Below are 24,021 nucleotides of genomic sequence, written 5' to 3' on the forward strand. Positions count from 1 at the left end.
CACAGTGACTGCTGAGATCGTTATACAGGTCGCTACTGCGACCTGTATCGTTCTTGCATCGTTGGTAAGGTCTGACTGTGTGACATCTCACCAGCGACCTCCCAGCGAATTACCACCGATCCCTATCAGGTCGCATTGTTTTCGGGATCGCTGGTAAGTCGTTGTGTGGGACTGGGCCTTAAGACAAAAGCACAGGGAGACAAAAATCATGGTCAGGAGCTAGCAAAGAGTCAGAAGCCAAAGAGTAGCGTACAAACCAAAAGGGGAGAGACGAATGCCGGAGTCAAGAGCAAGGATACAGTCTAGCGGCCAGGAAGTCCAAACACAGATAAGGGAGGAGGACAAACAGGGTAGAACAGCAGACAGGAACGGGTAGTCAAGGACCAGGACAGGCAGACGAATGGGGGAAGGTACAAGTCAGAACACAGTAGCAGGCAGGCAGGATAGACTGGAAACACTCACCAGAGCCAGTATACACGATCCAAGGCAGAAGTATCACTAGCGCTGAACCATAGGTGCAGTGGTAAGATATAGCGTTCTGGGATCCGGAACGAGGCAAGGGAAGTTAACCCCTGACAAGACCAGGCCGGAGCTGGTAGTAACCATAGCAGGGAAAAGCCGGCATGAATCATGACAGAAACATATCAAACAAAAAGGTATCAAAGATACCAGGGTATCATCGTAATAAAGGATTGGGTTCAGTAAATAACTGACAATTTCAAGCAAACAGCTAGTAGTTTAAATAGGATGTAGTCCCGCTGAAGCTCACAGCAGAAATATAATGCCACCTACTAATTTTGCTGAAATGCACAGAATCCCAGACAGGACGACATTAGAAATCCCAACCAATACATGACCCGACTACATCTGCGTTTCCCTGCTCCTTCTGACTACTTTTAAGAGGGGTGTTCAGACTCATAGGTCCAGATTTATCCAGGAACAAAAGATGGAATCTCCTAGGTTTTCGATATAGCTGGAGCCCCAAAACCTCTCTTCTGGACCAAAACCTTTCCAGTGTATCAGTTACATTAAGGACCATATCACCACCTGAGAATCTAGTATTCTAGGCTCTTTGACCATCACAAGAAAAGGAAGATGCCTAACAGAGTGAACAAGATTTATTGAACATATTAGGCATTCAAAGTTTTCAGCAAAATATTACAACAGTTTTCCTATGGACCAATAAATCTGACAGGAGATATCTTAAGTTTGATGTTTTAGTGGTCCCAACACCAAAGCTTGGCTCAACTTTATGACTCTTTGTCAAGCTAGGTACAGGGAATTACCAGGCGAGCGGTGAAAGGGAAGGGAAACCCTGTGTCTAGGGAAAGGGAAGATGTGACCCCTTGAGTAAACCTACTGCTAACCTAACCTAGATAGGTTCCACTCTTATGCGCCAAGCCGGATACCTGACTATAGGTATTCCTAGTGCTGAAACCTAAATAGGGAATGAAAGGGATGAGCTCTTGGTCAACCCCACTAAACGCTAAAGGAAGACGCAAGGAGGACACATGAGGTGGGGGGGGAAATGTGTGCCGCCCCCGTGACAGCCGACGGACTGCTTGGATGCGGATCCACAGTGGCTCGAGGGGTCTCCGGACCCTAGGCGGGGTTGCGTGGCTGCTCGAAAATGAAAAAGGGGGAAGAAAGGGTGGATTGGATAGTGTTCGTAACGCAACCCACGGGCCGTGGTAAAATGGGATACCACCGCTGCTGCGTTTAGGAGAGAGGGAGTGCGCCCGGGAGCAATGAGATGGCAGCTAGTGATGTTAACCCCTCCGTGGGCAGGGGAAGGTGTCCCAGGACTCGGTGATGGTAGGCTGGGGACCCGTTGGAAACAAAGGGGCACAACGTACTCACACAGTCCAGAGATACTGACACCGGGTAAACCAAAGTCTTGAGCGCCCTGCAGCTTTAGTTCGAACACGCTGTGTCCGTGCCCTTTTGGCATTGCTGGTTGGTCTGAAGCCTTGTCCCTTGGCACTGTGTTTAGTCTTGGTGGATCCCTTTCGCCTAAAACTACTCGGGTCCCGCTCACCTGCGTGACTGGCAGGGTGAGCTTGCTCTCAGGGTTCACGCTTGGGATTTTCTGGACGGTTTTGGGAAGTCCTATACCTCTCGTTGCGCTAGTACCCCGATTTTGGAGCGGGTGGAGAGCGGTTCATGAAGATTCCGTCCTCTGGGTAAATTACTGGGCTGCATAAAGCTACTTCCCAGCCTAGGGTCCGTGTACCCAGTCGTGCCCTGGCCACTGCCCGGTTGTAGCACAAGGCCGCCAAACTGCCCGCTGTGGCAGTACCGTGCCCCTTGCCACTACCCCCTGTGACCGGGGTTCCAGCTCCTTCCAGGCCAGGCCAACGTCTGGCACCTGGGACGGGTACAGGAGCCCAACTCCGCAGCGTGACCTCTTCCTGTTACTTTTCACTGACTACAACTGACACTTCTGGCCCTCCTTCTACCATCCCTCCATCTGAGCGGCCCTATTCCCCTCAGGCCGCCCAATGGGTGTTTGGTGGGTGTGGTGCAGATTGTTCCTCAGGATTTGTGTATACCTGTTCTTAGCAACACCAAAGGGACAGGACCCATAACCAAGGAGGAGCGGGTATCATGCAGAAGGTCAGATTGCACGGCACCCTTTGTGACGACCTGATAGGCCAGGGCGTCACAGATGCATGAATTCTTCTCCACAGATGACTCGGGCGGAAGTGTAGCAAAGCTTCAGAAACAATACTACAGATAAGAGCAATCCACATGTTTGCAACCAGAGCGAGAATGAACTGAATAATATCATTAGCACCAATCCAGGGAAGAAAGGAGTATTTAAGCACCAAGACAATACTGATGATCAGCAGCTGGGTGTAAGGCAAGCTCCTGCTGGGTCCTAAAGGGGAAAGAGATGAAAATCCAGCAGGAAAGCTACCTATTACAATGAATAAAACCACAACATCAGGTTGCATAACATCAACCACATAAAAAGTGTTATGCCCAATAAAATATTTTTTTATTAATATTTGGTAAATATAATAAAAACATTCAAAATAGTAATAATTTGTTAATGTACATAGTCGCTAAATCAAAAAGATAATGGGGATAGCACAATATCCACAGTCAAAGCATCAGTTAAATAAATCACAGATATCCATTTCTAACAATGCATGGCAAATAGAAGGTAGACATGATTCATATAGCATAGTAGTAAAACAGCTACCATAGAAATTAAATACTAGTGAAAATATTATAATACAACGAATTCAGTGTAAAGTGCCAAGTGCTTTAAATAATTAACAATCCTAGGAGTAACTACTTTGCTAACCATCCAACCACCTGTGAGCCTTATAAATAAAAGATTTATATATTTTGTTAAAGATTTTTTTTTTAGAAAAATATAGAGTGTATTAACTACCAATATTATGAGTAGAGCTGATCGAATGCCCAAAAAACCGGGACCGGCGGATCACTGCCAGATTTTAAAAAGAGTCTGATCCACTCCGGAATCCGGTGCCCATATAAGTCAATGGGGACCGGAATCCGGAGATTTGTGGAGGGGACCGGGAAGGGAGGGGGGGTTAGGAGCGAGAGCGGCATACTCACCGGGGCGCTGTCATGGCGGCACACTCCTACCTAGTCACGCTATTCCCTTCGGAGCCAACAATTCAATATTCATGGTTTTGCCCGCCCACTGGCGCGTGTAATTGGTTGCAGCTAGACGCGCCCCCACCCTGAGTGTCAGCTGACTGCAACAAATCACAGGTGCCAGGATGGCCGGTGGGGCGGGGAAAACGGTGCAAGGGTCTGCCGGTCAGCATGGTGGTAAAAAAATAAATAAATCGGCAGCACAGATATAGCTCGCGGCTGTAGCCCCAGCTGTCGGGCTGTATCTGAACTGTGTATCCAGTCACACATGCGAGGCTTTGTCGGGTGCTGCCATGGCAGACTCGTGTGAGTCCCTCGCATGTGTGATTCCGGTGAAACCGCATTTTTTTAAATAATTAAAAAAAAAAACAAAAAACGATGTGCGGTTCCCCCTAATTTTCATCCCCAGCCAAATAACGCCGGCTAGGGGCTGGTATTCCAGCCCACAGCCGTCTGGTATTGTCGCATCTATTAGATGTGACAATCCCGGTGCGATACTGGCCGTTCCCGGTGGCCTGGAGCGGTGCCAATCGAAGTAATGAGAGGTTAATAGCAGCGCACAGCTGCTACTAAACCCTAGGCTTGTGATGGCACAGGCATCTCTCAGATGCCTGCATCACACAAACCTGTAAATAACAGTAAATAGACACAGAGAAAAATCCTTTATTTGGTATAAAATACAAACACCCCCTCCTTCACCACTTTATTAAACCCCAACACACCCCTCCAGGTCCGGCGTAATCTACAGGAGGTCCCACGCTACATCTGAATATCTCTGAATATCACAGAGAGAGGCCTTAGAGCAGGACCGCTCTCTGTGAGCTCCAGAGAATGAATGAGCTGCGCATTGAGCTGTGACGTCACTCAGGTCATCTGTGGTCACAGCTGCAGGTTCCCGAGGTCCTTCACCTGTGACCTCAGGTGGAGGTCACTGAGTTCACAGACCTGCATCTCCTAGCAGAAAAATCATTTTTGTGGCCAAGAGATGCAGATTTTGTGCTGAAATGTTTACACCATATCCCTGCATCCAATCTACACCTCCTGGCAAAAAAACGCGGTGTATTTTGCCAGGAGGTGCACAATTGGTGCTGAAATCATCTGCACCAGCTGTCAGCACCTAATTTCCACCTGCTGGGAGAAATGTTTTGTTGTTTTTTTTGGGCCAAGGGATGCAAATTTGATGCTGAAATTTTTACACCATATTCCTGCATCCAATCTACACCTCCTGGCAAAAAAAACGCGGTGTTTTGATGCATTTGTTTTTGCCGCAGTTATTTTTCCGCAATATTTTGCCAGGAGGTGCACATTTGGTGCTGAAATCGTCTGCACTAGATTTCAGCACCAAATTTCCACCTGCTGGCAGGATTTTTTTTTTTTTTTTACAGCCTGCCGTTCTCTGAACATGAGCGTGCATGTACCAAGAAACACATGCACGCTCCTGTCAGAAGAGTGCTGCTGTGCCAGTGATGTCAGAATCTTGCGGGTCTGCCAAGCATGACATCACCCGGAACAGCCTGCTGTTCTCTGAGCATGAGCGTGCATGTACCTTGAAACACATGCACGCTCCTGTTAGAAGTGTGCGGCTGTGCTGCGATGTCAGACTCGCAGAAGTCCCTCGCAAGTGTGACTGCGGCTTAAGAAAAACCGCATGCAGCTTTTTTTTCTATTTAAATAAATTATTTTAAAAAAATCTGACTTGCGGTCCCCCCAGTTTTCATCCCCAGCCATGATAATGCAGGCTGGGGGCTGGTATATTCTCAACCCACAGCCGCCCAGTATTGCCGCATTTATTAGATGTGACAATCCCGGTGCAATACCGGCTCTTCCCGGTGGCCTGATGCGGTGCCAATTGGGGTAATAGCAGGCGTTAATAGCGGCGCACAGCTGCTACTAAACCCTAGGTTTGTGATGGCACAGGTGTCTATCAGATACCTACATCACAAACCTGTAAGTGAATGTAAATAAACAAGACACAGAGAAAAATCCTTTATTTGAAATAAAGTACAAAACACGCCCTCTTTCACCACTTTTTTAACCCCCAACACACCCCTCCAGGTCTGGCGTAATCCACATGACATCCCACGATGACACATACAGCTCTGCTACATCTCAGAGCGAGCAGCTATAGAGAAGACTGCCAGCTATGAGTGTAGCCTGAGCCGCAATAAGCAATGACCGCAGGCAGAGCTGTCACCGGCTGGGGGGCGCGTCAGCCTGCAACCAATCACAGATGAGAGCTTCTTTTGCCACAAAGAGAAATTGGCAGCACTCTGCGGTTGTCAAACAAATCTTGCTTTATTTTTTCTTGCAGACAGGTGTAACAGACATGAGGGTGCAGGGGGAGCGGAGCACAAGGATGACGGTACCGTTTCGCACCACAGGGGGTGCTTTCACGGGTCCATACAAAGAAACGTGAGTATTAGCCACTTAAATAGGGTAATTTTTAACTCCACGTGTTACTTGTTAAAAACAAATTAAAAACCTTTCACTGAAAAACAACCTCTCTCTACATCAACGTTAGATATTTATTCTATTTCCAGAGAGAAATCTTTCTGTTAAATATCATTCCAGCAATAACAGTTTTATAACTTATGGACACTTTAAATTATTTGTCATTATACATATCTCAAGTTATGACTACAACATTATAAGACTACTCATCATTGTGTTATTTTTATATTATTTTGCGTATTGTATAAATAGATCTTTAGTTTTATATGGCTAGATTATTAAAAAAAAAAAATATTTCGAATTTTTTTTTATACTATTATTTTATTATCAAGCAGGGATATAGAGATATTACTAGGTAGATCTATTTATGCTCACCTTCTTTTATATAAGCACCAACAGGTAAAGAGGCTGGGTATGGACAGCAGGCACTATAGATCTTTAGATAGAAAGCATTTTTTTTTTTAATTATACAATGCAGTATTCTTCTACAAAAAAATAGCTAGATCGTTTTTGTTGTTGAACCCTATGGGTCCCATTGCCTTTGTTTCCATGCTCCATCGAGCCTCTCTCCTTAATAAATGTTTAAGCGTATCTCCCCCTGCTGGGGACGGTGTGATTTTTTTTCAAGCCCTGCGAATTGTAATAATCTATGATTACCGTTATGTGAATCCCGCATGTGTGTTATCAGGCGTGTGGCTACAATCCCAGTGCTAATGGAGTGTAAATGTTCACGGAATCTGGTGAAGAGAGGTCTGATTGTCTTGCCTATATAAAAGAAGCCGCATGGGCATAGAATTATATAGACTAGCCATTTTGTACGGCATGTAATCAGACTCTCTATTCTATACCATTTGTCTCCCACTTTTATATTTTTCCCAATAAGATGTTGATCACAATAGGAACAATTGCCACATTTATAATTTCCTATAGGGGCTGCTCTTTTTAGCCATGTTTTTTGTGGAATGAACTGTCTTTTTATGACTAAGTCGCCTATATTTTTGGACCTGCGGTAGGTAATTTGTGGTGTTCTAATTGCTACCTCCTGTAAATCTTTATCATTTTCGATAATGTGCCAATGTTTATTAATCACTGATTTTATTTGATTGTCCATGGTACTAAACTTGAAATTAATTGGCCACACCCCCATGTTGCAGGTACCACGTGTTACCAAACTTAAACACGTTATTTTTTAAAACGATTATTAGAGCTTCGCTTACAAAATCCACATATTCATCAGATTCGCCCATATTTGTCAAAAAATATCTGACAGCCTCCACACCCTGATCTTGTGGGATCCGGGTGTAGAGGCTCTCGACGTCAATTGATACCAAGTTGTATCCTGGCTGCCATTGGACCATGTCCAGTGCCTTTAAACAATCTTCCGAGTCACGTATGAAGGACGGTATCTCTCTCAGGAGTGGGTTCAGCAACCAATGTAGGTATTTTGATAGTGGTTCTGTTGCCGAACCCACTCCCGAGATGATAGGCCGACCTGGAGGCTTATCCAACGACTTGTGGACTTTTGGAACAAAGTACCAATGAGGTCTATTTGGACATAAAGGAAGTACGCTTTCTGCTTTTTTGTTAGTAATAGTGCCTAATGTCACCTGCCTATTGAGAAAACTGCGTATTTTTTCTTGAATTTTTGGCATTGGGTCAGTTTTTAACTTAGTATACACTTTTGGATCTGTTAGTTGTCTATTACCTTCTTGTATATACTATTCTTTACTTAACAGCACTATTGCGCCCCCCTTGTCAGCTTTTCGAATAACTATGTCCTCCCATGATTTTAAAACACTAATTGCTGCTGTTTCTGCCTCTGTTAGATTAGGGGACATTTGAGGATAATGTAGACTTTCGATATCTTGTAACACTAATTTCTGGAAAATATCGATACAATTTCCAGGAGCTACTGGGGGGGGGGGGGAATCTGATTTAATACCACCCTGAAAAAAAGTTGACTGTGTAATAATTGGGGATTGCTGTAAACACTCATCACCTTCTGTCAAACTAAGCAGTGTCAGTGCATCTTTTCTGACTGTGTCAAAAGCTGAATCCTTGAAGCAAAAACCTACTGAACCTATTTTACAAGGTTGTTCTGCCGGAGCCACTTCTTTATTTGCGTTATTGGAACCTGCAAAAAAAATTTTTAAATTAATTTTACGACAAGACTTATAAACATCAATTTGAAACTCTGTGAAACTGAATTTTTCGGGCAAACAATAATTAAGTCTTTTTTCCAATGCCGAGGTCATGTCCTTAGTCATAGTTTTCCAGTGAAAGGTTTTTAATTTGTTTTTAACAAGTAACACGTGGAGTTAAAAATGACCCTATTTAAGTGGCTAATACTCGCGTTTCTTTGTATGGACCCGTGAAAGCACCCCCTGTGGTGCGAAACGGTTCCGTCGTCCTTGTGCTCCGCCCCCCCTGCACCCTCATGTCTGTTTCGCCTGTCTGCAAGAAAAAATAAAGCAAGATTTGTTTGACAACCGCAGAGTGCTGCCAATTTCTCTTTGTGGCAAAAGAAGTATTTATCCTGGCACTTTGGCAACAGCACCACGGTCAGTCACTTCATCCTATGCACTCAGCTGTTTTTTCTGCAGCAAGTCCATGTGAGTATTAGCAGCTGAGGCTGCCTCTCAGAACACCCACGTGGCTGGCTCTAAACAGAACAGAGCCGAAAAGGACTTTGCTACAACAGCCTTAGGGTATGTGCGCACGTTGCTTTTTACCTGCTTTTTACCTGCTTTTTTGCTGCTTTTTCTTCTGCGCTGTTTAATGCCAAAATGGATGTGTTCTTCTATTCAAGCAAAGTCTATGGGAATTTGGGTTTCTTGTTCACACTATGTTGTTCAAAATGCTGCCTTTTTGAGGCAGAACTTTGGTCAAAAACTCAGCTTTTCAAAGAAGCAACATGTCAATTGTTTTTGCCATTTGGGTTTTGCACTGCAAAGCTGAGTTTTTGACCAAAGTTCTGCCTCAAAAAGGCAGCATTTTGAACAACATAGTGTGAACAAGAAACCCAAATTCCCATAGACTTTGCTTGAATAGAAGAACACATCCATTTTGGCATTAAACAGCGCAGAAGAAAAAGCAGCAAAAAAGCAGGTAAAAAGCAGGTAAAAAGCAACGTGCGCACATACCCTTACAGAGTGGTAAGCGGTGCAGTGCACCTTTTTCCTTTCTATTTCACTAAAGTAATCACAGATGAGAGGACGGCCGGTGGGCGGGAAAAGCATGGAAAGCTGTGTGATTGCGTGCACAGTACAGGAACTGAATGCGTGACCCGGAAGCAGTGTGCCGCCATGACACCGAGTCTCAATAAGTATGAAACTGACACTTATTTGTTGTTTTGTTTATTTTTCCTTAATTTGCCGAATCTGGATCGTGCACCCGGAATCTCACGCCTGGGTCCGGCACCAATATATCATTGAAACCGCGCGGATCCGGACTTATACAGTCCGGATCCGATCCGCCCTAATTATGAGGTGTCATTAAATCAAATAAAAAATTGGTTCAGAGAGAATATTATAATAGCTACCATAAATATAAAGTGCTTAGTGAAAATTTCTAGTTGCAAACTAATTGAGTGAAGTGCGTAGTGCTTTGAAATAAATATAATGGAAATCAAAACACTAAAGGTAGCTGTTCCACTGACCAACCAGATAAATATTTCGCTATAGAAAAAAGGTGCCAGTGCATAATATAAAAATTATATTAGAATAAAAATAATGCTGACTGATCTGGACTGTGCTCTGTGCAACCCCCTCGCTCCTACGTACGTTTTGCTCTTCTTCCTCAGTGAGCATATGACTATTTTAATGAATACTAACACCAGGAATAATAGAAAGTAAGGGAGCATTTCGTGCAGCCAAGCGCTATGATCTTCTATTGCCAGAAAACACATGACTGTGTCACCCGTGACTCTGATTAACATGTTCAATCTGATTATTGGCTTCAGGGTGGTAGGTAGAAGAAAAAGACAACTTAATATTGATCTTTTTACAAAATGCCTTACAGAATTTGGAGATGAACTGAGTTCCCCGGTAGAAAACAATATTTCTCTTTTACAAGGAGATGTACAATAAAGTAGTAGTAGAAAAGTCCATGGTGATTTGGGTTCTGGTGCTTTTAGGAATAAAGACTGAAGAAGGCCGGCAAGAAGGGTTTAAGACTAACTCAGGTTGTGTCCATCTGCAAATACACCGTGTGCAGAATTATTAGGCAAGTTGTATTTTAGAGGATTTTTTTTTTATTATTGATCAACAGCTATGTTCTCAATCAACCCAAAAGACTCCTAAATATCAAAGCTTAATATTTTTGGAAGCTGGAGTAGTTTTTTTTTTTAGATTTTGGCTATCTTAGGAGGATATCTGTTTGTGCAGGTAACTAGTACTCTGCAGAATTATTAGGCAACTTAATAAAAAAACAAATATATTAGTTTACCTGGTGAAAATAAACAAGTGAGATGGAAATATAACGGCACGAAATTTAGAAATAAACATTTCTGACATGCTAAAACAAAACCCCAAAAAATTAGTGACCAATATAGCCACCTTTCTTTATAATGACACTCAACAGCCTACCATCCATAGATTATGTCAGTTGCTTGATCTGTTTACAATCAACATTGGGTGCAGCAGCCACCACAACCTCCCAGACACTGTTCCGAGAGGTGTATGGTTTTCCCTCCCTGTAGATCTCACTTTTTATAATGGACCACAGGTTCTCTATGGGGTTCAGATCAGGTGAACAAGGGGGCCATGTCATTATTTTTTCATCTTTTAGACCTTTACTGGCCAGCCACGCTGTGGAGTAGTTGGATGCATGTGATGTCCTGCATGAAAATCATGTTTTTCTTGAACGATACTGACTTCTTCCTGTATCACTGCTTGTAGAAGTTGTCTTCCAGTAACTGGCAGTGGGTCTTGGAGTTGAGCTTCACTCCATCTTCAAACCGAAAAGGACCCACAAGTTCATCTTGGCGATACCAGCCCATACCAGTACCCCACCTCCACCTTGCTGCGTCTGAGTGAAGCTCTCGGCCCTTTACTGATCCAGCTTCTGGCCCATCCATCTGGCCCATCAAGAATCACTCTCATTTCATCAGTCCATAAAACCTTTGAAAAATCAGTCTTAAGATATTTCTTGGCCCAGTCTTGACGTTTTCAGCAAGAATCAAATATCCAGCATCAAGGAGGATAAAAATAAAACTTGTGACTTCCTGTTCCTGTCCTGGCTGAGGTGGCAGCTTAGGGGAGAAGCTCCTGCCACCCCTCACAGAAACCGACTAAAAACAGACCCCCCGGACGAGCCACCAAACAGAGAGCAGCACAGGAGGTTACCTAAAGCAGACAGCTATGGAACGGTACCTCCTGAGAAGCTCTGGGAGCAGTGAATCAGCCTGGAGAAGCTTTGATATGGACAGAGGAGAAGATAAGATAGTGGCACCGAGCCTGATGGGGGAGGAGCCTGAACGCATGGTGAGAGACACAGAAAAGCAAACACAGAGCTGGAAGGGGAGAGATAAGGGAGATATGAGCGAGGAGACAGGAGATAAGGAAGATATGAGCGAGGAGTCACAGGAGGACACAGCAGGAGAGAGGTGGATGCAGGGGACTGATGATGGTGGATCGCAATGGGAGGATGAAGGAGATATGGAGGCAGAGGGGAGAGAAGATGCAGACAAAGCAGGGCAGCTCAAAGACACAGCAGTGTTGGAGGATGAAACTGACAAACAGCACAGGGAGATTAATCCCACTCAGACTCACAGGAAGTCAAATGCAAGAATTCATAGTACCCCTTCCAAAGGAAACAAAAAGCAGCCTACTACACCAACATCACAAGCCTGCAAGCTATTGGGGGATGGAGGTGGTGGCCCAGTCCAGACAAAGAGAACTAAGAAAACAGCACCACCTGCAGGCCAAGACAAGTACACACAAAAGCTTAATGTGGACTATAAAAAACTGGCTGAAGAAGTGACATCACACTTGTCAAAAGAGGTTAAAGTGGCTATTGAGGCAGCCATACAAACATCATTAGCTAATATGCAAAAACAGATAAATGCCCATGCCTCTAGACTGGCAGAATCAGAGCAGAGAATATCTGACTCCGAGGAGACAATACTGGCTATGCAAGCACAAATAGCAGCTCTAGCAAAATCTAATGAATACTTGAAGGATAAAGCGGACGATTTGGAAAACAGATCGAGACGAAACAACTTACGTATAGTCGGGTTGCCAGAGTCTGTGTCGATTGGACGGTTGGATAATATATGCGAGTTGGAGCTACCGCAGGCCCTGGGCATAAAGGCGAAATTCAGAGTTGAAAGAGCCCACAGAGTGGGTCCACTGAGACACCAGGAGGCGAATAAGGGAGAGGGCCAAAACTCAAACAAGAATACCCCGATAAGAGCCAGGCAGGTGATTGTCAAGTACCTTGATTATAAGCATAAGGAGGAAATATTGAGGGCCTTTAGAGAACGAAAGCGTCCACTACAATATCAAGGCAACAGACTGCTAATTTTTGGGGATTATTCAGCGGAAGTATCCAGAAGGAGAAAAGAATTTACCAAAATTTGCTCATTTCTGTACAACAAAAAAGTAAAGTGCCAGCTATTATACCCTGCTACACTGAAAGTTAGAAACCCCAATGGCTCGTTTGTATACTACAAGGACTACAAAGAAGCAGAAAACATTCTCATGGCAGAGCTCAACAAGACTAGGTCAGAAAGGCAAGAAAAAGGAGCTAGTGGAGAAGGGAATAATAGAAGAGGATCCCTCACAAGCTCAGGAAGAGATGTGGGACGTCTTGGGGGACAAAAGCAAGTCGAGACCAGGGAGGAAAGGAGGCCAAGCCCGGGTCGACAGCATAATTCTCGCCTGGAACACAGGAACCAACCCTTGGAGAGAAACCATGATACCTGAACTGGAACTCGCTCATTGTTTTTCCTTTTTTTGCCTGTTTTTTTTTTTTTTTTTTTTCTCTCTTCCCAAACAGGGAGAGGCGTTGAGGAGGATGCATTACGGAGAGAGGGTTGGGGAGGTGAGAGGAGGAGGGGGAAGGGAGAAAAGAGAGGAAAACATCCCAAAGTCTGGGTCCTCTTCCCCCCCTCTTTTTTTTTTTTTTGTTCTTCTCCTTTCTTTCTCCATCTTCTCTCCCCTTGGTCTTTTTTTTTCTTTTTTTCTTTTTCTCCTTTGTCCAGGAACATCATCCAAATTCAAATGAAGTGGGCCTGTTCTGGGCGGACTGATGGCTACCTGGAGTCAGAGATAAGTAGGACTGGAGAATCTTGCTGAGGTTTTGACATACTGTGCTAATTTTTGCATAATTTTCAAAGGCTTATTCAAGTTAGTCCGGGGATAGAACATATATTTTTTGGGGGGTGATTAGGGAGCTACATATTTTGGCTAGGAATAGGGGAGCTCACCAACGTGGCGGGAAACGCCGTGGATTTCTCGGAAGGGAAAATATGTTTTACAGTTACATGCTTTTTGTTGTATTTGTTATATTTGCAAGGTGGGGAAAGGGAGTGTCGATTTTGTGGTACCAACTGTGATTCTAGTGTCGAACATCTCGTCTTCCTTGATGCAGGGGCCCATGGGGGAGGGAGTAGTAAAAGCAGAATACACAGGTTAACATGATACAGATAACTACGTGGAATGTTAAAGGGCTGAGATCACCTAACAAACGAGCAATGATATTGAGACATCTGAAAAGACTAAAGACAGACATTGCCTTATTACAGGAAACCCACTTGGGGGGGGAGGACTTTTTCCGCATGAAGAAACATTGGGTGGGCACCGTTTACGGGGCAGCGGCACAAGGTAGAAAAGCGGGCACTATGATCCTAATAAATAAACAATTCAGTCATGAGGTAGTGGCACATGAGGCAGACGACCATGGAAGGTGGCAGCACTTAACAATCGTTAGTCCAGCGGGTAAACTCAGTATTTATAATGTCTATGGCCCAAATTCACAACAAATCACATTCCATGATGACATAAAGGCCACCATATTAGCAGATGGGGAGGCTAACATTATAGTGGGAGGCGATTTTAACACTGTCCCAGACTCAGCTGAAGATAGGAGGAGGGGCGAGGAGGGGACAGCTAATGTGGGCAGGAGTTTAGACAATAGGGATGTAACATTAGAAGACGTAGGACTGAAAGACATCTGGAGACTAACTCACCCACATGACAGAGAGTATACACACTTCTCTCACCCTCATGATAGCTGGTCACGTATTGATCAGTTCTGGATCTCGCAAGACTTACTGAGTGGAACGCAAGATTGTGTGATAGAGAATATGGTGATCTCTGATCATAGTCCGGTGAGATTGGGCATTAGAGAGAAATTCAGGAGAGGTACAGATATCATATGGAGATTCCCATCGTTCCTTCTCAGGCAAGATAATTTCCACAAGGTGCTACAGGAGTGGTGGGGAGAATTCGCAGAGGACAATAAGGAACATAGAGAGTCCCCAGTGATATTTTGGGAAACGGCAAAAGCGGTCCTAAGGGGCCGTCTGGTGGGGTACGCAGCCATGATCAAACGGAAAACCAATGAGAATTATAATTTCCATAGTGAAGCAGTACGGGTAGCATATACAAATTATGTGACAAATAGATCTCCCATGACAAAAGGCAGATGGTTGGAGGCAAAAGAGGGATTTGACGAATGGGCCAAAAAAAAGGAACAACTATTCTGGTCGCACAAGGAGGTTGACTTACATAGGTTTGGCAACAAGGCGGGAAGGATGTTGGCCAATCTGGCAAGGGGCAGCAGAAAGATGACAGTGATCTCTAAACTGAAAACAAAGGGGGGAGAGGTGACTACGGATCCTAAGGACATTAATAAACTGTTGGGAGATTACTATAGAAAACTATATGGGTCAGGGAATAACGACATGACTGATGAGGCAGAGTGGCTAAGACAAGCCCAAATGCCTAGCTTGACGGAGGAAGATTTGAGTGCCTTAAACGCAGATATCACAGTAGAGGAGGTGACGAGAACAATTGGGGAGCTTAACACCAACAAGGCACCGGGACCTGACGGTTTCAATAGTGAGTTCTATAAGGCTCTGAAGGATCTGATCTCGCCGGATCTAACCTCAGTCTTTAATGCTTTCCTGGGAGGGGCGGAAATACCCAAAAATTCCAACATAGCATATATTAAATTACTCCCCAAGGGAACCAAGGACCTGGATGATCCCTCTAGTTATAGACCTATATCGCTCATAAATCAGGATTTAAAAATTATGTCCAAGATCATGGCTAATAGACTGGCCGAGATCTTACCTAGGATCATTACGAATCACCAGGTGGGGTTTATTAAGGGGAGAAATGCCGTTACCAATATCCGAAAGACAATTCTAGTGGTAGACGCGGTTAGACTGGGTCTCACTGAGGGAGGGGCTAGACCTGCCCTAGTTACACTTGACGCAGAAAAAGCGTTTGATAATGTAAATTGGGGGTGGTTAGACAGGGTAATGGAGGCCATAGGGATTGTAGGCAAGATGAGACTTTACATTAGAAACCTTTATGCCAACTCGGGAGCTAGGGTTCACACTCCGGGCTTTCTATCAGACGTGTTCCCTTTGATGAAGGGAACAAGACAGGGCTGCCCATTATCTCCTCTTTTATTCAACCTGGCAATCGAGCCGTTGTCAAGAATACTACAGGGACAAAATAGCTTTAAAGGAATCAAGATAAGGGGTTCAGAAGTAAAGACAGCGCTTTTTGCTGATGACATCATACTTTATATGGGGGACCCCGGTGCGGATTTGCCACAGACTCTTGCCTTGATTGAAAAATTTGGCTCATTCTCCGGTTTCAAACTGAACAAAAAAAAATGCGAGATCATGTTCCTAAGGGGGCATCATGGGACAATGGGGGGACAAATAAGGGATGGCTGTCTATGTGGAATTCCTATAGCACAATCTTCAATTAAATACCTGGGAGTGCATATAGGAAGATCGGTGGAAACAATCTATAACTTGAATTATGGACCGCTAATCAGGAAAATTATAGTTCAATTAAAGGGATGGAAAGGTCTGCCACTTCCATTACTGGCAAGATGTCACCTGATAAAAATGATGAGCTTTCCTAGGCTGCTGTATCCCTTCCAGACAATCCCGCTATTGCTAAAACTAAAGGATGTGAATAAGCTCAACTCCGCGTATACAGAATTTCTGTGGAGGGGAAGGAAACCCAGAATAAAGCTGCGTACGCTGATGAAGTCAGCAGAGGAGGGAGGTCTAAACTTTCCAGATGTCCAAGGGTATAATCTTGTATGTATCATGAGGCATGTAATTGATTGGGTGAGAGGAACGAGTAGGCACTCAGATCATGCGATGGAAACTAAATATGCGTCACCGTGGGATCTGACGTCCATTCTGCACTCCCCACTATCCAGGGTTGAAGGGCACATAAGGAACTCAATTATATTCCGAGACACCATGCTAACATGGAAGTCGGTAAGGAAAAAACTGGGGCTCTCATGGAAAGTGTCCAAGTACTTGAACCCCTGGGCATTCCCAAATTTTCCCCTGGGACGAGAAAACAAGCTATTTACTAGATGGAAAGAGAGGGGAGTCAGGAGAATGATAGATGTTATGAATGTGGAGGACAGGAGGTGGATGACAGGTCGGGAAGTGCTGGATAAGTACAACCTTAATAGCTCACATGTCATCCAGTATGAACAATTGAAACATGGAATAATAGGAGACCTGGGTGTGGTTGGAAGAGAGCTGAACAGAAGTTCGATTGATGAGTTACTGGAATGTGATGTAACAAGTATAAATGTCTCTAAAATTTATCGATCGCTAAGGGGGGTGCTTATCTCTCGGGAGGATAGTCGGACTTTAAAAGCGTGGGGGAAACAATTGGGAAGGGAAGAAGTGGTGGATGATATACTGAGAGGATGGGTACAAGTGCGGAAACACATTACCAATGAGAGATGGAGAGACACTCAATTCAGAATTCTACATAGGGCCATTATAGGTTTCAACATACCAGGTAGGGATAGGTGGTGTCCTAAGTGTCAAAAAGAAAAAACGGATATGCTGCATGGGCTATGGGAATGTGAGACAATCGCTAGGTTCTGGAACCAAGTCAGACTATTTGCCCAGTCAACATGGGGAATTTTCAGCAAACTAGACTTAATGGTGTGGATTTTCCACTCCTTTGAGGGAGGAGTAGGAGGAGGACCGAGCACGCAGGAAAAGAGGAAATACGCAATAACGCATGACATAGCCATGATAGCTAAGCGTTGCATCTTAAAACACTGGATTCAAAGGGAGGGCCCATCCATAAAGGAGGTTGTGGGCGAACTACACAACCTTCTGAAGTGGGAAAAACTAGAAGCGGAGAGGGATAAAGATGGGTTGACAGCCAAGTTTTTTGTGAGATGGAGACATTTTATTGAAAGCCAATTCACACAGGGAGAAATAATTAACCTGATGGCACCTTTTGTTCACTCGGAGTGGTATATCCTGAGCGATATCCAGGACAGCCTGGGTAAACTGAGAATCACCTAGGAGGGGGCTCTGGCGGGAGGGGGAGACGAGACGGTTGGGAATACCAAGACACGCTAGCAAAATTGAAATCATTCAGGGACGACACAGAGATTTAACGAATTGTATTGCATATGTTATATTATATTTCATTACCTATGTTTTGGTTTAATGTTACTGTATACTATCTTAAATCGAACAGCAACATGGAACTCCAAATTGGGGTATCACCCACCTCTATGTCACATTTTGTCAGACGAATGTTCTTCTTTTGCAATGATACTTGTCATGTTTTTACAAATTTGAAAAATCAATAAAAAACGTTTTGGAAAAAAAAAAAATAAAACTTGTATTTATTTGTATAAGTATAAAAACATACAGACTGTGCAGTGGACACAGAGGCACAAGTGCAAAAAGTGGATCTATCCGACGCGTTTCGACAAGAGAGTCTTATTCATGGCATGTGTTGTAACCAAACTGGTTCAGTATTTAAAAGTTACACATAACACGTAGAGGGGTGGGATTAGTGATCAAATTAGACTAAAAACGTGCAGGTGTGAGATTCCCAAACCACACTATCATCAGTCACGTAAAAAGTAAAAACATACATGTGGGTATCCACAATATGAAATTTTAGAAAATAATTGTCCTATCAAAAATGAATAAAAAAACACTGGAAGTAATTTTCATCAAAAATTAGTATATTAAGTCAATGAGACTAAGTATAGGAGAGATTTTATGAAATTTTTATATGTGTAACTTTCTCCAGCTGAACATTCATTCAAAAAGCATAAGGAAATACATGAATAGCTATGAGAATTACATATAGCTTACAAAACAATTTTATTCTTTATTTCTTGTGTGATTACTTTGAATTATTATTTAAATTAAACCAAAAAGAATACACAAGATTCCCTTAAGTTTTAATAGAATATATAGTTCTGGAAAAAAAAAACAAAAAAACTATTTGTCTTGCTTTCCCATGCTTGTCAGAACCTCAGAGGAGAAGCGCAAAAGGGACTGTTTGTGAGTACTGAATAATTAAATCCTGTCGGGTATTCAGACTGTGCGGCACCTAGTGCCGAGCCTGAATATTCAGAGGGATTTTCTGTTTAAAAGTTCTCTTCTTACAAAACAAGCTTATGCTTTATTTTTTGTAGGTATTATGAATTATTATTCAAAATAAACAGAAAAAGATGTGAGGGATTTTTTAGGCTTTTAATGGGATATTCTATTTTAAATAGAGTAAGAACCATTTAATTTAGCTTCCCTATACTTGTTTGAATCCCAGAAGGGAAGAAAAAAAAAAAAAACATTTTTTTTTTTCCAGAACTATATATTCTATTAAAACTTAAGGGAATCTTGTGTATTCTTTTTGGTTTAATTTAAATAATAATTCAAAGTAATCACACAAGAAATAAAGAATAAAATTGTTTTGTAAGCTATATGTAATTCTCATAGCTATTCATGTATTTCCTTATGCTTTTTGAATGAATGTTCAGCTGGAGAAAGTTACACATATAAAAATTTCATAAAATCTCTCCTATACTTAGTCTCATTGACTTAATATACTAATTTTTGATGACAATTACTTCGTGTTTTTTTATTCATTTTTGATAGGACAATTATTTTCTAAAATTTCATATTGTGGATACCCACATGTATGTTTTTACTTTTTACGTGACTGATGATAGTGTGGTTTGGGAATCTCACACCTGCACGTTTTTAGTCTAATTTGATCACTAATCCCACCCCTCTACGTGTTATGTGTAACTTTTAAATACTGAACCAGTTTGGTTACAACACATGCCATGAATAAGACTCTCTGGTCGAAACGCGTCGGATAGATCCACTTTTTGCACTTGTGCCTCTGTGTCCACTGCACAGTCTGTATGTTTTTATACTTATACAAATAAATACAAGTTTTATTTTTATCCTCCTTGATGCTGGATATTTGATTCTTGCTGCCTTCGTCTCCGCCCGGGCCAGGGCGTTCCTTGCATCGGTGCAGAGTCCAGGAGTGAAGAGGGGTGAGCTGACAAATTTCTCTTTCTACATTATGCATAAGTCTTGACGTTTTATCTTATGTTTCTTGTTCTAAGGTGGTCGTTTTTCAGCCTTCCTTACCTTGGCCATGTCCCTGAGTACGGCACAACTTGTGCTTTTTGATACTCCAGTAACGTTGCAGCTCTGAAATATGGCCAAACTGGTGTCAAATGGCATCTTGGCAGCCTCACACTTGATTTTCCTCAATTCATGGGCAGTTATTTTGCGCCTTTTTTATCCAACACGTTTCTTGTGACCCTGTTGGCTATTTGCCATGAAACGCTTGATTGTTCGGTGATCACGCTTCAAAAGTTTGGAAATTTCAAGACTGCTGCATCCCTCTGCAAGACATCTCACAATTTTGGACTTTTCAGAGCCCTTCAAATCTCTCTTCTGACCCATTTTGCCAAAGGAAAGGAAGTTGCCTAATAATTAAGCACCCCTTATATAGGGTGTTGATGTCATTACACCACACCCCTCCTCATTACAGAGATGCACATCACCTGATTTACTTAATTGGTAGCTGGCTCTCAAGCCTATACAGCTTGGAGTAGGATAACATGTATAAAAAGTATCATGTGATCAAAATACTTATTTGCCTAATAATTCTGCACACAGTGTATTTTTTTTCTACAGTTCCAAACAAAAGACACCAAAAGTAAATACCGTACCTGGTTACAAGTTGGAATGTATGATCTATTCCAGGGTGATCTTAAAGTATAATTAGATTCCTGTAGAACTGGCAGATGAAACTAAAGATGAACAAAAACTGTTTGTGTGGGAGTATTGATTGGGGCCCTAAAGTTTGATATCAATGGATCTCTTCAGTGAGATCTAAAGAAACAAGATACAACTATACCTTTTCCAAGAAAGAAAACCTATCTACGATGGAAGAAAATTTCTGGAGAGTTCATCTTCTTGTTCATTTTAAGTACTTGCTATAAATTTTACCACAATATCAAACAAAGCTATGAAAAAAAAAAAATCGTCAAAATCTTAAAACACATACATTCCCAGTATAAATGCAAGCCAATGAAAAAACCTGAGAAAAGCAATTTTTTTTAAAACTTACAGAATACACATGTGCACTAACCCATAAATGTAAATATGGAAAAATACCAAATAGAGAGTATCCATACAGTAGGGAAAAATTACACAGGTACAGTCAATTCAATGTAATGGTGCAACGGTGGCTCAGTGGTTTGCACTGTTGCTAGGTAGCGCTACTTGGTTCAAGTATCAACATCTACAAAGAGTTTGATAGGCTTAACACTAGAAGTCCCAGAGAGGGGTCATTTAACATTTCTACCTTTGGAATGGGGGGGGGGCTCTCAAAATTTCTGGGACTTCTAGTGTCAACCCATGATGACATGAAAGATTGTGGAAATAAGAACTGTCAACAGTATGTGTTTCACTGTGTCAACAACTTCATCAGGAGGTCCCAAGTTAATAATTTTGCCACATTAGCATCAACATATTTCGCATTGTAAGAGCAATCGATAGCAGCTTAAAGCAACCCAGATTTTTCGGGTGATTGGACAGTCACCCCAAACAGCATAGGTTCTTTAGAAGAAATTGAGGGTGGCAGATATTACGTAAAGTTGTAGGTGACAGTTGTGCGTTTCTGTTGAGTTCAAGCAACCACCTATCCAGATGATAGCTAAGGACATAACTAAAGCAGGCTTTACACGCAGTGACATCGCTAGCGATGTCGCTGGTGTAAGCACCCTCCCCCATCGGTTGTGTGTCACGGGCAAATCGCTTCCCATGGCGCACAATATTGCTAGGTCCCGTCACACGGGCTTACCTTCCCTGCGACATTGCTGTGGCCGGCGAACCGCCTCCTTTCTAAGGGGGTGGTTCGTGCGGCGTCACAGCAACGTCACACGGCAGCCATCCAATTGAAGTGGAGGGGCGGAGACCAGCCAAAAGAAAGTGACGCCCACCTCGTTGCCGGAGGACGCAGGTAAGCTGTTGTTCATCGTTCCCGGGGTGTCACACGTAGCGATGTGTTCTGCTTCAGGGACGACGAACAACCTGCGTCCTGAAACAGCAACGATATTTGGGATTAGAATGACGTGTCAATAATCAACGATTAGGTGAGTAATTTTGATCATCAGCGGTCGTTCGTACGTTTCACACGTCACGATGTCGCTAACGAGGCCGGATGTGCGTCACAAATTCTGTGACCCCAACGACATCTCGTTAGCGATATCGTTGCGTGTAAAGCGGCCTTAACTTAAAGGAAACTGAGTTAGGAAATTGTCCTATGTGGCATTGAATTAGTAAAAAAAAACCTGAAAATGATGACAAAGGGCCTGGTCATTCTACTGAGAGTCTATGACTCGACAACAAATTCAGAACAATATTCTTCAGCAACAGGTCTCCTTTGGTACTAAAAAGAGACTAATTTACTCTGCTACCCCACCAACACCTTTTATGATTGTGGTTCTCCTGAGAAGAGGTTGCATTGACCTGGAAACATGACGAGATTTAAGTGCAATTGATTATTTACATTTGCATCCTGAAATATTTGCATCCTGAAATGTGCTGTAATGCCTGTATACTTTCTTACTTCCTTCCCGGTACAGATCAGACCATGCGATTAGACCATGTTCCTGTATGGTCAGACACGGCCATTACAAAGTACATAGCAGAGTGTCACACAGAGTTTTACACAAACATCACCGACTGTCATGGCAGCTTTGGGCTTTGTTCAGATTGCAGATTCTGACACTCCACTTGATGGTTTCTCTGGTATCTGGGATCAATACAGGCAGGCTTGGGCGTTGGCCTGCTCTGTGCTGATTCATAGACAGGCTAAAAAGACAATCTCTGTTGGTCTGCTTGCTCCTCTGGTCACATAATGTAAGGAGGCCTATCACATCTGCTTCCCTCCTATTTATGTTGGTTGAAACCTTCCACCTATGCCAGCTATAGTTTATTCTATATTAGTCTGTGAGTAGTGGTGTCCCAAACTTACTGGTGAAAGTTGTGCTCATTGCTTGGTGCCATAGCACAGTTTACTCCTGTTGTTTTGTAGCTTCTTCCTGCTCTTAATTCTACTCCAGAACCTCTTATTGTCTATACATTTGTGTGTGCATGCTGTGTGACAATGTTTTGGTTTTCCCTTGTCTGTCTTTATCTATGAGTAGAGATGGGCGGGCCCGGACTGTAAAAGTTTGGACTCACACAGGATCAAAAGTACCTGAGTATTGGGCCCAGAGTTCCTAGGGAACTCCAGGTATTGATCTGCAAACTCGGGTAATAAAAAAATAAAAAAAAAAATAAGGAAAACTAAAGCAAGCATGCTATACTTACCAGTCTCCGGCGTAGCTGTAAATGCTTCCTGGCTGCTCATTCTACTTCTGGGGCCGCTCATTAACTTCATACATATTCACTGCTTTCTCCGTATCCTGGCATTTGTGATTGGTTGCAGTCGGATCGTGCCCCCACCTGGAGTGGCAGCATGTCTGGATGCTTCTAACCACAGACCCTGGCTATGGGTCACTGTAGATTGGTCTAAAAATAAATAAATAAAAAATTTGTGTAGGGTCCACCCATATTATGATACCTATCACCGATAAAGCATACAACATACAGCTCCAGCCATGCTTTATTGTTAATTATTTAAATAATTTTAAAAAACAGCATGCGATCCCCCACAAGCCAAGATAAAGCCCAACAGCTCAGGGATGGTATTCTTCAGGCTGAGGAGACCCATGCTTATCCGGCCCCCCAGCCTAAAAATGGCAGCCTGAAGCCGCCCAAGATGGCCGCATCCATTAGATATGATAATCCCGGAATGTTGACCGGCTTTTCCTGATTGCCCTATTGCGGTGGTAATCGGGATAAGGTATAAGGAGTTAATTGCAGCTCACAGCTGCCACTAAGCCCTTGATTAGTAATTGGAGGCATCTATGAAATCCCCATTACTAATATGTAAGTGAAAAGAAATAAACACAAACACAGAAAAAATCCTTTATTTGAAATAAAAGACAAAAAAGCATCCTTTCACCACTTTATTAACCCCCAAAACACCCAGGTCTGACATAATCCGAGATCCCATGACAATACCAGCTCTGTTACATCTGAAGTGATTGGCCTGTACAAAACCACAGCACTCAGTAATACGGTTACTTGCCACATGGCGTTACCAACATCTTACAAGATTCATAATGTGTTTTCCATAGATCTCTGGTAAAGAAATATGTGGGTTCGGGAAGCACTCCTCCTTTGCCTCTGCCTCCGGTCTTAGTCGATGGGTCATTAGAATTTCAGGTGTCCAACGTTGTAGATTCTCGTTTCATTCGCTGATGTTTACAGAACTTGGTTCACTGGCGAAGCTATGGTCCTGAGGAGAGGACTTGGGGACC

At 43.0% G+C, this 24,021-nt stretch overlaps 2 protein-coding genes across 2 annotated transcripts in view; both read right to left on the minus strand.

Moving 5' to 3' along the window:
- LOC142312344 (uncharacterized) overlaps positions 1 to 24,021 on the minus strand; it is a 122,728-nt gene that overhangs the window by 53,172 nt on the left and 45,535 nt on the right. The window lies entirely within an intron of this gene.
- LOC142310572 (oocyte zinc finger protein XlCOF29-like) overlaps positions 1 to 24,021 on the minus strand; it is a 33,423-nt gene that overhangs the window by 5,736 nt on the left and 3,666 nt on the right. Inside the window, exon 2 of the mRNA XM_075348091.1 lies at positions 22,967 to 23,167. The gene's annotated coding sequence lies outside the window, so the exon portion shown is untranslated. The remainder of the gene's footprint in view (positions 1 to 22,966; positions 23,168 to 24,021) is intronic.

This window comes from Anomaloglossus baeobatrachus, chromosome 5 (assembly GCF_048569485.1).
Source record: "Anomaloglossus baeobatrachus isolate aAnoBae1 chromosome 5, aAnoBae1.hap1, whole genome shotgun sequence".
NCBI lineage: Eukaryota > Metazoa > Chordata > Amphibia > Anura > Aromobatidae > Anomaloglossus > Anomaloglossus baeobatrachus.